This window comes from Rhinolophus sinicus, linkage group LG01 (genome assembly GCF_036562045.2).
Source record: "Rhinolophus sinicus isolate RSC01 linkage group LG01, ASM3656204v1, whole genome shotgun sequence".
In the NCBI taxonomy this organism is placed as follows: Eukaryota; Metazoa; Chordata; class Mammalia; order Chiroptera; family Rhinolophidae; genus Rhinolophus; species Rhinolophus sinicus.
The window spans coordinates 71,946,309-71,960,654 of NC_133751.1; the positions used below are offsets into that span (position 1 = coordinate 71,946,309).

The 14,346-nt window shown below is 37.6% G+C and overlaps 1 pseudogene; it reads right to left on the bottom strand.

Moving 5' to 3' along the window:
* Positions 1 to 10,883: 10,883 nt before the first annotated feature.
* On the bottom strand, positions 10,884 to 11,857 carry LOC109434570 (heterogeneous nuclear ribonucleoprotein A1-like 2; annotated as a pseudogene).
* Between the last annotated feature and the right edge of the window lie 2,489 nt (positions 11,858 to 14,346).

Consider the following 14,346-nt stretch of genomic DNA (forward strand, 5'->3'; position numbering starts at 1 on the left):
CTACTGTAGTACTGCCAATGTGATGCATTGGCCATTTGGGAAGCACATCTATAGGACACTGGTTTCACTGGGAGTCAGGTGCTCTTCCCTTAGCTCACATATTTGTTGTAGTCTTTTTGTTTATGGCAACATTATAGAATTTCATTTTTTGCATTTCTTTAAGTCATGTTTAAATATGTCCCTGAAAAATCCCACATCCTGTATTTTGTTGAAATTTTGCCCCTCTCACATTTTCAAACATTAAATTGTCTGCTGTTGTTAGTTAGCATTTCTTAATTGATCTTTTTTGTTTATTAGGAAAAATGAAGTACATTGGCAGGAGCTAGAATTGCAGTGAACCGTAGAACAGGGTTGAGAACCTAAGAGGGCATCCTGAAGCAGACTCTCAAAGGCAGGCAAAGTGCAGCGATGTGACAAGTAGGTTTTCCACAAAGCGAAGGACCACAACTGCAGGAAACCATCCTGGTTTTGCAATTTTCTTCAGCTGTAGTTGAAAGTAATAAACTCAAAAGTTAACTTTTATTGCATATGCAAAATTTATAAAAATTTTAGAAATAGCTAATAAATATTTTTCATAGAATATTATATTTGGTCTAATACTTTAAAATGAAAACCCATACATAAAAAGCCTAACATTCGAATATCAGAGTTTGTGCCACACATAAGCATCCTATAAGTGCATGTGTGGATGGGTGTGTGTTTGTGTAACAGGTCAAACTAAAGTGACAGTGCACCCCTCCCTCCACCTAAGGGGCCAAGTTTTAGGCAAAATAACATTTTATTGGAGCCATCCTTTCTTCTCCCCTCTTAGCCTCAGCTGATGATAACGATAAAGATGATGACAACAGTAGCTACAACAGCTAGCATTGTTTTGAGTCTTTAATTTTTATCAGGAACTATTCTGTGTTTACCAGTGTTTCATTTAATCCTGAAAAGTTTGTGGCTGGGGTATTCCTATTAAACCCATTTTCATGAAGCTGTAGCAAAAAAGCAGCTATGTAACTTGCTCAAGGTCAAATAATTTTTAAGTAGTGTCAGAATTTTATCCTCAGTATAAATAACTTCTCAGCAGACTGGGAATTTTTTTTTTCCAGTTAAGATCCACACAAGAGACCCTCCCTCCCTCCCCAAAAAGCCCCAAAAAATCAATAACTAAGGGTAAAATTAGTGAAAATGAACCTAATTTAGAATTTGAGAAATCTTTTAAATGTTCCACTCATCATTATTTTGGAACAACGAGCAAAACAAGAAAAAAAAAATCATCAAAGAAAGATAAGGTTGAACAGAGAGTGACAGAGACCAAGAGCTAGAAGATTCTTTGGGCCGACCCCCTCTTTCCTACACACCAACCTCTCTGGCTCTGTCAGATTGGCTCCAGGAGCATTCAGCGTACCACAGTTCCTTTCATGGTTTAAAGCTGCACTTTCCTCTTCAGATAGCACCCCATTTCACTGCTCCCCTTGCCAGAAAAAATTCTCTCAAGCTGCCTATGCTCACTATCTCTACTTCCTTGACTCCTCCTTTCACCTCACTTGTCAGGTTTCTTGCCCGCTAGTCCACAGAAACTGCCTTTGCCAAAGTCACCAAAGATGTCCTTGTTGTCATCTTCAATATATATTTCTGTTTTTTATTTTACTATATTTCTCAACATCGTCTAACAAAGTTGAGTATCTTTTTCTTCATGAAACACTCTTCCCTTTCTTTGTAACTTCATCCTGGACTGATTGGCCTCCTTTCTCACTGGTCTCTCTTTTCCAGTCTCTCTTCCTGGCCTCGACTGAATGAACAAAAGCAAATCAAGTTTATTTTCTTTATCTTTTTGCTTATCCCAGTGCCTAGCCCATGAGAGTACTCAATAAATATTTGCTGGATACATGAATAAATGAGTGAATGGATGAATGAATGAATAAACTAATAAATAAAGTGTTACAGAAGCGCATAGGTGGGAAAGTTTAATTTTGCCTGTAGCAATTGGAAAAATGTTTCTGGAGGAGGTAAAAACTGTACGGCCTTGAGAAATGAGTGGAGATTTGTCTAGTGAACAAATAAGGCATCCATTTCCAGAAATGAGTACTTTGACAAAATTATAGTATACCACTTCTCAGGAAGCAATGAGAGAAATGTACTATGCCAAAAGGAGAAAATAAATTGATAAAAAGAAAAATGTGAGATTCAGGAGATCCAATAAGTGAGAGGGAAAGGAAATCTTCTGGGGATGGGTAAGGGAGATTCTGTGACGATGGCTGGGCAGCAGGCCCAGAGATGGAGTGGTCTACACTGGATCAGGAGGGCAGAGTGCTGCAAGAAGATGAATCTGATAAAATGTACTTCTGCCAGGGAAATTGAGTCTAATAGGTACATAGAAATCCAGGTTAATGAAAAAGGGATGGTTATTAAATATAGATAAAATTAAGTTATGCAAAAAGAAAAAGCATCATGGTCCAGGTGTGGATAATGTTTACATAATCATACTAATGTGAATATTGAATATTTAAAATTATGTTTTCCCTCTATTGGAAGGATAAAACAGGAAAGTCTGCGCTTTGGGGAGGAATTAGTATGAAAAGGAGTTAAGTTCTCATGTCCTACAAAGAAAATTTAATAAATAATTACTAAAACTGAAAAAATTATTAACTAGCATTATAAATATATTATTTAGATAGGAGTTAAACGCTAAAAGAAAAAGCCCACAATAATTTAGTGGTTACTAGAAGGTAAGGGGGGAGGGGAGTGGTAGATGAGGGTAAAGGGGATCAAATATATGGTGATAGAAGGAGAACTGACTCTGGGTGGTGAACACACAATGGGATTTATAGATGGTGTAATACAGAATTGTACACCTGAAATCTATGTAACTTTACTAACAATTTTCACCCCAATAAACTTAAAAAAAAAAAAAAAAGCCCAAAAAGTTGGAAATGGTTGCCTCTATGGAAGAGGGTGGAGGGGGAGGGGAGAGAGGTCAAATGATTACTGCTTTTCATAATAAACCACATAGGAGTATTTGGCGTTAAAATTTAGACACATTAAAAATAGTGAAATTAGGCAGAGAGAGGTTAAAGAATGTTATTAAAATAAACAATTCAGCTGTCAACACTGGTTTCTCAGTGTTGATGCCAAAACCCTTGTTCAATGTAAGAAAGTTTTAAAAAGAATTGGTGGAAAGGTTGAGAATTTTGTGTTCAATTAATCTTTATAAAAATGATCATGTATCATTTGATGTAATCAGAAGGTGATGATGTGACCATAACTGGGAGGTTATGGTACCTGGGTCATAATTAATGGCAGCTGGTGAATATCAGGGCTATTTTCAATTGTCTCTTGGTGGTAAACTCAGAGACCACATTCTTAGTCCAATCTGTTTCATAATAAACAGGTATTGCGGGTTATAGTCAAGCTTGTTGTAGGAAAATATGTTTTATTTTAATAGAAGCCCTCTGAGAAAAATCGTTGTTTCTCTGAGGAACTCTGTAATTTCATAGCTGTTATGTTAATGGAATTAATTTTTAATGAGGAAAAAATAATCAGCAGAGGTTACCCATGAAATAAAGTTACCACATGCCTAGAAAATTGTGTCTAGTTCTGTTATAGAAGTGTTAACACATGACAATAGTAACACAGACCAAAGACTATAAGCCCACAGACTCATACTTAAACTGCCTCCAGATTTATGTCTGAAAATTTTAATGTAGAAAATTGCTTCTGATATAAAATGAGTGATATCAGACAGTTTGTGCTTAGGCAGCAGACAATTTTCCTATCTTATTTATGTCTGTGGGGTTTAGCTACAGACGTGAAATAAATTTGGATACACAAAATCATTCTATAGAAAGAATCTTGCCTGGCTGACTTTCTGAAGAGATGAGATCTAATAGGAGCCAAGCACCCATTTCCAGAATGGTCTCTTTCTTTGTTGCATTCTAACAGCAGTGTTCTATTTGCTCCCTTAAGAGCCATAAAACATGGTTATTTGAGGAAAGACCCGTGCTTTCTAGGCAGTCTTGCTAATCTTTTCTTGGATGCAGGGAGAGCAGCAACAGAACTTGTAGTGGATTGAATGGTATCCCCCAAAAGACATGTCTACTTGAAACCTGTGAATGTGACCTTATTTGGAGTAAGGGTCTTTGGAGTTGTAATTAAGTTAAGGATGTCAAGATGAGATCATCCTGGATTCAAGTTGGCCCTAAATCCAATGACAAGTGTCCTTATATGATTAGAGAAGGGGAGGAGACAGACAAGGGATAAGGTTATGTGAAGACAGAAGCGGAGATTGAAATGCACATACAAGCCAAGGAACACCTAGGACTGGCAGCATCTACCAGAAAGTAGAAGAAAAGCATGGAGCAGATTCTTCCACAGAGCCTCCAGAGGGTACTTAACCTGCTGAGACCTTGATTTCGGATTTCTGGACTTCAGAACTGTGAGAAAATAAATTTCTATTGTTTTAAGGTACCCAGTCTGCAGTAATTGCTTACAGTAGCCACAGGAAACTAACACATAGCTGCCTTAGTTTGTTCCCAGTGGAACCTCCTCACCTGCCCCAGTTGGGTCCACCCACTCCCTGCTCCCTATAGCTAAGGTTCTGGTTGTCTAACATCATAGGACAGATCAGTAATGCTCATTCAACTAATATGTATCAGGGGTCTAAGATGTTCCAGACACATGGGAGGATAGGCTGAGTCAGATGTAGTCTCCTGCCTTCAGGGTTATAAAGTCTCATGAAAGAGGGACGACACAATCTCAAGCTTCAGGGCAGAATAAGATTGATGTTATCAAGGACAAATAAGGTTCTGTAAGAAAGATCTTTTCTGATGGAGGTCATTGTAGGGCTGCTTGTTTTTGTTATTTATTTATTTATTTGTATTTTTAACTTCAGCTAATTCTTTAAGATCCAGGTCAATCACCATTTTTACTGGAAATCATTCTCTGACACTCTGGTGCTGGCTGTCCAGTCTTATGTGACCTGAGATGTGGAGATTTCTCTATTTCTGCAATTAGCTCATTTATTTTCATGTCTTATTTCCCTCACTAGACTGTGACCAAACTTTGAGTGTGTGCATGTGAGTATTTTTAATAGCAGAGTGTCTCGCACCTCATTGCTACACCGAAAATAAATCAGTGTGTGGTAGCTGAGATGGTTGGAGGACAGGGCAATTCAGATAGAAGAAATGTAATGAACAGACATACAGAGTGTGAAAGAGGAAACAGTTGTCCATATTGAACATTGTCTTCTACACAATTTTGCTGGAGGCTGATTTCATTTAAGAATATTTCATTAAAGATGCCCTTCTGCTGCAGGTAACAGAAACCCAACCACAGGGGTTTATAAAACAAAGGGACTTTTTCCCCCCTTAAACGAGAAGCTTGATATAGGCAGCCAAGGGATGAGTCATTAACATCTCAGTCTCTCTCTTTTTTTAAATTCCTCTAACCTCAGTAAACAGCTTTACCTCAGGATTACTTTGTAGTCACAGTTCAACTTCATACCTATATTCTAGTCAGGACAAAGAAGCAAAGGGGACAACAGGATGGAAGAGTCAAGACTATGTCAGAAAAATAAAGCTTTCCTGGAAATCCCCAAGAGATTTCTACCTATGTGTCATTGATCAAAACCATACACGTGGCCACTTTTAGCTGCAAGGGAGGCTAACAATGTCCATTTTCTAGTAGGACACCTTGCTGTCATAAATATTGTTGGAACATTTGATGTGAAAAATGAACATTGAATAAGACTAGCACAGTTGGCTACAAAGTGGATGAAAGTCAGTGAAGGAATTTCATTAATAGCCTAAGATTCAGGATCCGAGGCAGCACTCATTTTCCTGCTCCATACCAATGGCTCTTGAACCTATTGGCCTTACTTCACAGAACCAAAGCTCTTTGTAATTGTGTGGGTGCACCCCGAGTCCAAAAGTCTTGATGGAGGAATTAAAAACTCTTTATTCAGGAAATACTTTGAAGTTTTGCCCACTGGAGCTTCTTTTTTTCCCTAATATCATGCATAATGGGATAAAGTCTTTGCATTCCTTTTAAGGAGGTATCTTTTAAGCCCCCAAAGTCTAGAACAAGAAAAGAGCACACAGACAAAAGCTGGAAGAAAGGACATACCTCTATGCACGCTAAATTTGTCCAATTTATCATTTGGGTCACGATGTAACCATTAACATTTTCTGACCACCAGTTGACTTCCGGTATTATTCAAGAAGCTGAATCATTATCTGAACTTTCCAGATCAGAAAACCACTGGTTTTCCAAAAGTGATATTTTTAGACTAGGATAAAGCTAGTTTCTCTGGATTCTTGGTGTATGTTTAGCACTTTTTTTAAGTTCAGAATATTTGAGACTCTTAACAAAAAGACTTGTTTATGACACTGCAAATTATTTTATTAACAGGCTATGGAAACATCTTAAAATAATTACAAAACTCTGAAAAATGTCACAGATAATTAGTAGACATATTTGCCTTCACATATGTGGGTTCTTGCCCTTGGACTTCATTATTCTTTAACAATTGTATTTCCTATGTTTCTTGATAATATCTATGGCTATTTGAACCCTCCTAAAACAAATTTATTTATAGCAAGAATAGTGTAAAAACAGGGTATAAAAATAGTGTAAAAACATTTCTCTCACAAGTGACGCATGTCTCAGGATGATGCTGTAGCATCATGAAGACTTATCAAAATAATTGGGAATGTAGTGTCAAATTATGTGTAACGTAATTGACCACCCTATTTAGCAATGCCATGTACAATTGCTCCTTGATTCTTTTTTTTGAATGTGTGCTGTGGATTTTATTATAAGATACTGTTCAGTATTTTTGGGTGAAAGGAAATGATGATTGCACTGGTTCCCCTAAACTGGAGCCTACCAATGGGAAGCTGTTTCTATAACTATCTGAGCAATATGTGATTTAGCACCCAGTTTCAACATGCCTAGGTTCAAATCTCATCTCTAATGCTTATCAACTATGTGACATAAGGCAAGCTTCTTAACCTCTCTACCTCAGTTTTATCATTGTAAAATGGAGGAATTAAAAGTTCTAATGTCATTATGTTGTTAGGAAGATAAAACTTGGAAGAACTGGCACATTAAAAGTGCCATATACATTTTAATCTTATAGATTTAGTCATTATTGGAAAGTAGGGAAATGAACATGGTTAATTTATAGAGGTGCTTGACTCCTCCGAGTCTCAGCCATTGTGGGAAAACAAAGACTACCTCCCATGCTGCCTCTGGAAAAGTGCCAATTTTTGCTTCAGGACATACTTAAGACTCACTAGAATGGAGGTTTCCATGCTGTCCTCTGAAGGTAAATTTAGAGAAATGTACATGGAAAAGGGCTGGGCATATCATCATCCTTAACAAAACTGGTGTTCTGTTAACAGGGAAGGAGGGCAATAGCTGTCAGATAGGCAAATGACCTTTCTGCCACAAAGACTGACAATTAGAGAACTACACACAGACATTACATCCAAGTAGATATTCAGTTGATGAAATTGGGAGTAACCTTTAGGAATCTTAGGAATTACAGAGGCAGACAGATCATGTGGAATTACAGAGAAGACAACATGGAGCAGCTGAGACTTATGTGCTGGGGGATCTTGCCCTGCTTCAAATGTCCCTGCGAATTCCAAACATATGTATGTGGCTCATCCTGCATTCTCAATAGATGCTGCATCCATCAACTGAGTAGAGTGATCCAGAAGCCTGAGGTCATCCTTGGCCTCTCCCTCATCTCCCATACACAATCAATCACCGAATTATGATGATTCTATTAGAGTGTTCTTCTTTATATATCTCTTTATTTCCTAAAATATTCACACCACCTTAAATAAGGGTCCTCCCTTTATGTTACCTGGATTACAGACATCCTAAATGTCCAATGTTTTCCTCTTCAATACACTCTCCATGCTTTAGCCATGTACAATGTGAAGCTGATCATCCCCACTTACCATCTTTTCACCATTTCTCAAGCTCTTCTGAATAAGGCCCAATGTTCCTCATCTTCCCTAGTCTGTTTTCCCTCTCATCTCTTACTCCGTCACCGTTTGTCCAGCCATTCTGAATCTACTTCAAGTTGCCCCAGTGTATCCAGTGCTTTCATGCTCCATTCATAGCTTATGCTGTTTTCATTCTACACCCACTGAATGCAGTCACCCAGCTTATTTACTTGGTATACTCTTATTAAGTTTTTTTTTTTTAAAACATTCTTTTTTTTTTTTTTTTTTTTTAAAGATTTTATTGGGGAAGGGGAACAGGACTTTATTGGGGAACAGTGTGTACTTCCAGGCCTTTTTTTTTTTCTTTCCAAGTCAAGTTGTTGTCCTTTCAATCTTAGTTGTGGAGGGCGCAGCTCAGCTCCAGGTCCAGTTGCCATTGCTAGTTGCAGGGGGCACAGCCCACCATCCCTTGCGGGAGTTGAACTGGCAACCTTATGGTTGAGAACCCATGTTCCAACCAACTGAGCCATCCGGGAGGCAGCGTAGCTCAAGGTGCTGTGTTCAATCTTAGTTGCAGGGGGCAGAGACCATCATCCCTTGCGGGACTCGAGGAATTGAACTGGCAACCTTGTTGTTGAGAGCCCACTGGCCCATGTGGGAATCGAACCAGCAGCCTTCAGAGTTAGGAGCATGGAGCTCTAGCCGCCTGAGCCACTGGGCCGGCCCTATTATTTAATCTTGAAGGTGTATCTGAAGTCTTTAGATTGAGTTAGGCCTCTTTATTCTTTATTTCACGGTTTCCTGCCTTAACTCTTGGCAAAACCCTTTATAATAGGGAAAGAAGAGTTTTGTTGAGAAGCTATTATGTGCCAGACATTAGGTTGCATACTTTTACAGATTATCTCATTTAATGCACACAACACTGCACTATATGAATTACTACAAACAAATCCCATTTAGCACAGAGTAGTCTCATTTGACATGGAAAAGCTAATTGAATCTGGACTATGTGGGAGCTGTATAGCAAAGGGCCATAGGAATGTTTTCTCCATTATCATATGTTGGCAATCACCATTTGCTTCTTTTCAAATCCAAAGCTGTGATACATCTTCAAGTATAATCTCTGCAGGCTACTATACAAACAACTGTTGGCCACTTCCTCCAAGGATACTGAAGTTGACCTTCATGTCAAAGAACCTCCCCCAACCCCTGATTGACTGTTAAACTTTACCGTTACTTACCACCATCAGTTTTTTGAAGGTGATCACATACCATAAAATGTGCATTTTAATATTTACTGCCTTAGCATCTTGCAACACCTCCAACACTTATCAATTTGCTTGCCATTTATCAGCCATTAAGAGTTCACACTGCTGAACAAAACATGAAATAACGGCAGAAAGAAAATCATGTCAGAGTAAGCAAATAAATTGGCTTGGAGCATATGATATCGCTTACTCTGTGTGCTGGTTGATGGGTCATGAGAAAAATATATATTAATTTTACTGCTCAGTGGAGTAATAAATACATTCTTCTTTTAAAACATATAAAACTATTTCGGAGAAAAAAAAGCCAATAACAAACCAGTACTATTCAGGACTGGACGAAACAAGGAATGCTGTGCTTATAGGAGATATAAGTGAGTCAGAGAGACTGAAAACTGGACCAAGACCACTTTCTTAGGAACCAGAGCCAGGATTTTCACCCAAGTCTGCCTTGTTCTGCAGTAGAAGCTCTTTTCACTATACCGCATTCTACATCCTTGGCAGTTTCCAAATGCTATTGTAATCATTGCTTTTTCAAAAACTGTCTCCCTTTTTGAAGTTGATTGAGGAAATTTTGAATGTCAAAATTTTTATGTTAACCAAAAGATACATTTTTTAATACCTGAAGATTCTGTTTGTTAAAATATATGTTAGGGTACATCCTCATCACACTGTGTACATGTTTTATTGTCACAGAATTAATTAGAGAGACTGTATTGAGCTAGTCCAGGAAGTAGAATCATGGCCAAGAGGAGCAGAAAAGAGTTTTTGAACAAATCTAGTAAAAGACTCTTGTATTTTGGGCTACTTAAAAGCTGAATTGTCAGTTATGTCTTTCAGGTGCAACTGGTACATTGAATCAGCACAACCTACAGGATGTAATCATACTTGGTCTTCAATTATTTTATTACTTTCTCTTCAATTACCATTACATTTATTCCTTAGAGCTTCTCTTTTCCTTTCCTGTAAGTGAAATTTTGGTTGCAGTAAAATATTTTTGGTCATTCATAGGCAATGCTGTTCAGAAATGGAAATGTTGACTTCCATTTAATAGTATAAATTTCAAACTTGATTTAGAATTGAGGGTTCTCGCTTCTCTTTCTAGGGTTTGTTTCAGGCAAAAAGCCTAAAGTCAAGAATAGGTACATAGTTGGCTTATTTTTTCATATGATGCCTCTCTACCTTTCTATTACTCAGCTACCTACCTGGGGTTTTAGACCCCAGGAGACTGGTTCAGGGTGAGGGAAGCGAAGTAAAGGAAACAAAAGTTTTTATTTGACTAACATTCTCAAGGGTGGGCTTTTAAAAGTCTCTGGAAGGAGCAGTTATATATTTCCTCAAAGCTTTGTTTTATTTTTTTTTTTAAGATACATTTATTCAGCATCATGATTAGACTATTACATTTAGCAATCAACAGCATGGGTGCAAAAAATAAAAAAATAAAAACCACATTAAAACCCTTTGTTGAAACACTTTACACTTTCCACAGAATAGAAACTAAAATAACCTGTTATACAATTAGTCACAAATGCAGTCCTCGAGTTTTCTGCCCATACACATGAGTGTTGCCTAAACCATGTCTTGTTTGTAGCAGCTAGACCCTGCCACCACTGTGCTTAATTGAGTTACAAATATGTTGTAACCTGTAGCTTCCCTGTCACTTCTCTGGCTCTCCTCTCCTGCTAAGTTTCGTTTCCTGGCAGTAATTAAAACTTTCTGCCGCTGCCGTAGCTACTGCTGCTGCTGGAACCACCATAGCCACCTTGGTTTCATGGTTTGGCAAAGGATTGGCCTCCACCTCCGTAGGGGCCAGAGCCTCTGCTTCCAAAATGTCCTCCTTTCATGGGTCCAAAATTTGAAGATTGATTGTTGTAATTGCCAAAATCATTGTAGCTTCCGCCACCTCCAAAATTGCTTCCCTCATTACCAAATTCATTATCGCCACCCCTACTGCCACCATATCCTCCACCATGACTGCCACCAAAGCCACCTCGAGCACGGAAGTTTCCTCCATGACGAAAGTTGTCATTCTCACCAAAACCACCTCCTCGACCACCACCGAAGTTTCCAGAACCACTTTGACTGGATGAAGCATTAGCCGTTTCTTGCTTAAACAGGGCTTTCCTTACTTCACAGCTGTGGTCATTCAAAGCACAGTATTTCTGAATGACAGCCTTGTCAACAGACTCATGGTCATCAAAGGTTACAAAGCAAAGCCTCTCTTCTTGCCACTGCCTCAGTCAGTCATGATTTCAGTCACTTCAATTTTCCCACATCGTTCAAAATAATCTCTTAGATGATGTTCTTCAGAGTCTTCTTTAATTCCACCCACAAAAATCTTTTCCACAGTGAAGTGGGCACCGGGTGTTTGAGAATCTTCTCCTGAGACAGCCTCTTGGTTCCACAACTCCTCCATCCACCTGGTGTAGCCTTGCCTTCATGGCTGCACCCACCTCCTCCACAGTGGCATAGGTGACAAACCCAAAGCCTCTGGAGCGCGTGGTGTTTGGATCTCTCACCACAGTCAGTGAACGTTCCCCACTAAGAATGGCTCCTCAGACTCTCATCAGTGGTTTCAAAGCTAAAACCACTGATGAAGAGCTCCTGCAACTGTTAGGTCAGCTCTTGGGGAGACTCTGACTTAGACATGACAACTATGGGTGAGGAGGTTTTAAGGATGCTTACTCGGCAGCCTCCACCAACAGAAAGGCTTGTTTAAAATAGCAGGTTTATTGATATGTAATTCACATGCCAACTTCTGATCAACAAAAAGAAACAAACTACAGGTACATGAAACAACATGAATGAATCTCAGAAATATGCTGAGTGAAAGAAGTAAGGGAAAGAAATTGAATGTGTATAATTCAATTTATATGACATTCTAGAACAGGCAAAACTAATATTTAGTGATAGAAATTACATCAGTGGTTGCTTGGAGCAGACATGGGGGTCAACTGATGGCAAAAATGTGGAGGTGGGGCGTGGATTTTGGGGGTGGGGTGATCGAGTTGTTCTATGTCTTGATTGAGGTAGTGGTTACATGGCTATAAACATCAAAAGTTGAAGAAGTGTATAGTAAAACATGTGAATTTTACTACATGTAAATTATACTGTAATACAAATTATTTTTAATTAAAAACTTATCAGTATTTTATTTGTTTTATTACTGAATAATATTTCATCGTATGCGTATACCACTTTTTGTTTATATATTCTTCCATAGATGGACATTTGGATTATTTCACTGTTTAGCTATTATGAATGATGTTTCTATGATCATTTGTGTGCAAGTTTTTGAATGGACTTAGGTTTTTATTTCTCTTGGGTATATACCTGGAGGTAGAATTACTTGTTCATATAGTAACTTTATGTTTAACATTTTGAGGAACTGCCAGTCTGTTTACTAAAGTGGCTGCACCTTTTAATAATTCCGCTAGAAATGTTAAAGGGCTCCAACTTCTCCACATCCTCACCATTTGCCATTGTATTTTTTTCTAATTAAATTTTATTGGGGTGACAATTGTTAGTAAAGTTACATAGGTTTCAGGTGTACAATTCTGTAATACATCATCTATATATCACACTGTGTGTTCACCACCCAGAGTTGGTTCTCTTTCCATCACCATATATTTGATCCCTTTTACCCTCAGCCATTGTGTGTTTGTTTTTTATTTTAGCCATCCTACATAGGCAGGCAGTAGTGTTCATCTGTATGTCTCTAATGACTAATGATATTAAATTTTGTTTCATGTGCTTGTTGGTCATTCTTACATCTTCTTGGAGCACTGTCTATTCAGATCCTTTGCTCATTTTAAAATTGTGTATTTTGTCTTTTTATTGTTGAGTTGTAAGTGTTTATATACTCTGGATGGAAGTCCCTCATGATTTGTCTTCCATTTTTTTCTCTCAAAGTTTTATTATGAAAAAATGCCAAACATCCCCCAAAAGTTGAAAAAGTAGTACAGTAAGAACCATATACCCATGACCTAGATTCAACAATGCTTGACATTTTACCATATACTTTTCTTTCCTGTCCAATTGAAGGTAAGATATAGACATCATGATACTCCTGAAGACTTTAGCATGAGTCTCCTAAAAATTAAGATGCTTCCTTACATAACCCTAATATAATGATCAAATCTAAAATACCTAAATTTCAATATAAATTTTATTTTATCATCACATTGCAAAATTATCCTCAAAGTGACTTTATTCTGGACTAGAAGCCAATCAAGTTCTATGCATTATATTTGGCTTTTTATCTCTTTTAATCTAAGAATAGTCCCTGTCATTTTTCTTGACATGGATTTCTGAAGATAGTGAACCAGTTGTCTTGTAACAGGCTGGCTGTACTTGGCTGACTGTTTACTTGTGAAATCATGTGCTAATATGATACTCTGTTTAATGAATTTGAGATAAACTTGAAGTTAGTTCTAAAGGCTCCATTTGATTCTGGATAAACATTCTGGGCAAGACTAGTTCATAGGTGATGCTGAGTACTTCATATTTCAACTCAGGTTGTAGATGAGGAATTTATATGATGCTAAGTTTACTATTTGATTAAGCTGGTATGGTACTATCCATATAAAGGCGATTTGTTTTTCATTTGTAATGAGCTAGTAATCTGTGGGTTGCTATACTAATATTCTGTTACTCAAAACTATTTTACCTAAAAATTTTAACATCTATTAACTATTATCTCCTTATCAATTATTTTATGATATGTTAAAGGTTGAGCATTTTGTATGTTTATCATTTTTCTATATTTATAGTTGATACTTCTCTGTAAACAGAGTTTTTTTTTTAATTGCTTCTAAAAAGTCAGGGTAGATGTTTAACTCTTTCTGTTTAACTATCAATTTTCAGTATGAGTCAGCTTAATAATCATCTCCAATGGTAATGAAAGCTTTTCCCCCCTTCTCTCTTGTTTTTCTTTCTATAACTATAATTAATTTCACCTACTATTATTTATAGTAATCATAGGCTCAAAACTTCCAAGATTTGATGTAATGCACTTTTTAAGCTGTGTACTTTTGCTATAACCCCATTAATATTTGACTCCTCCTTTGCCTCTGGCATAAGATATCCCAGACTGACTTTATGTGCTTTCTGCCCCAGATTTGAAACCTGCCAATCTT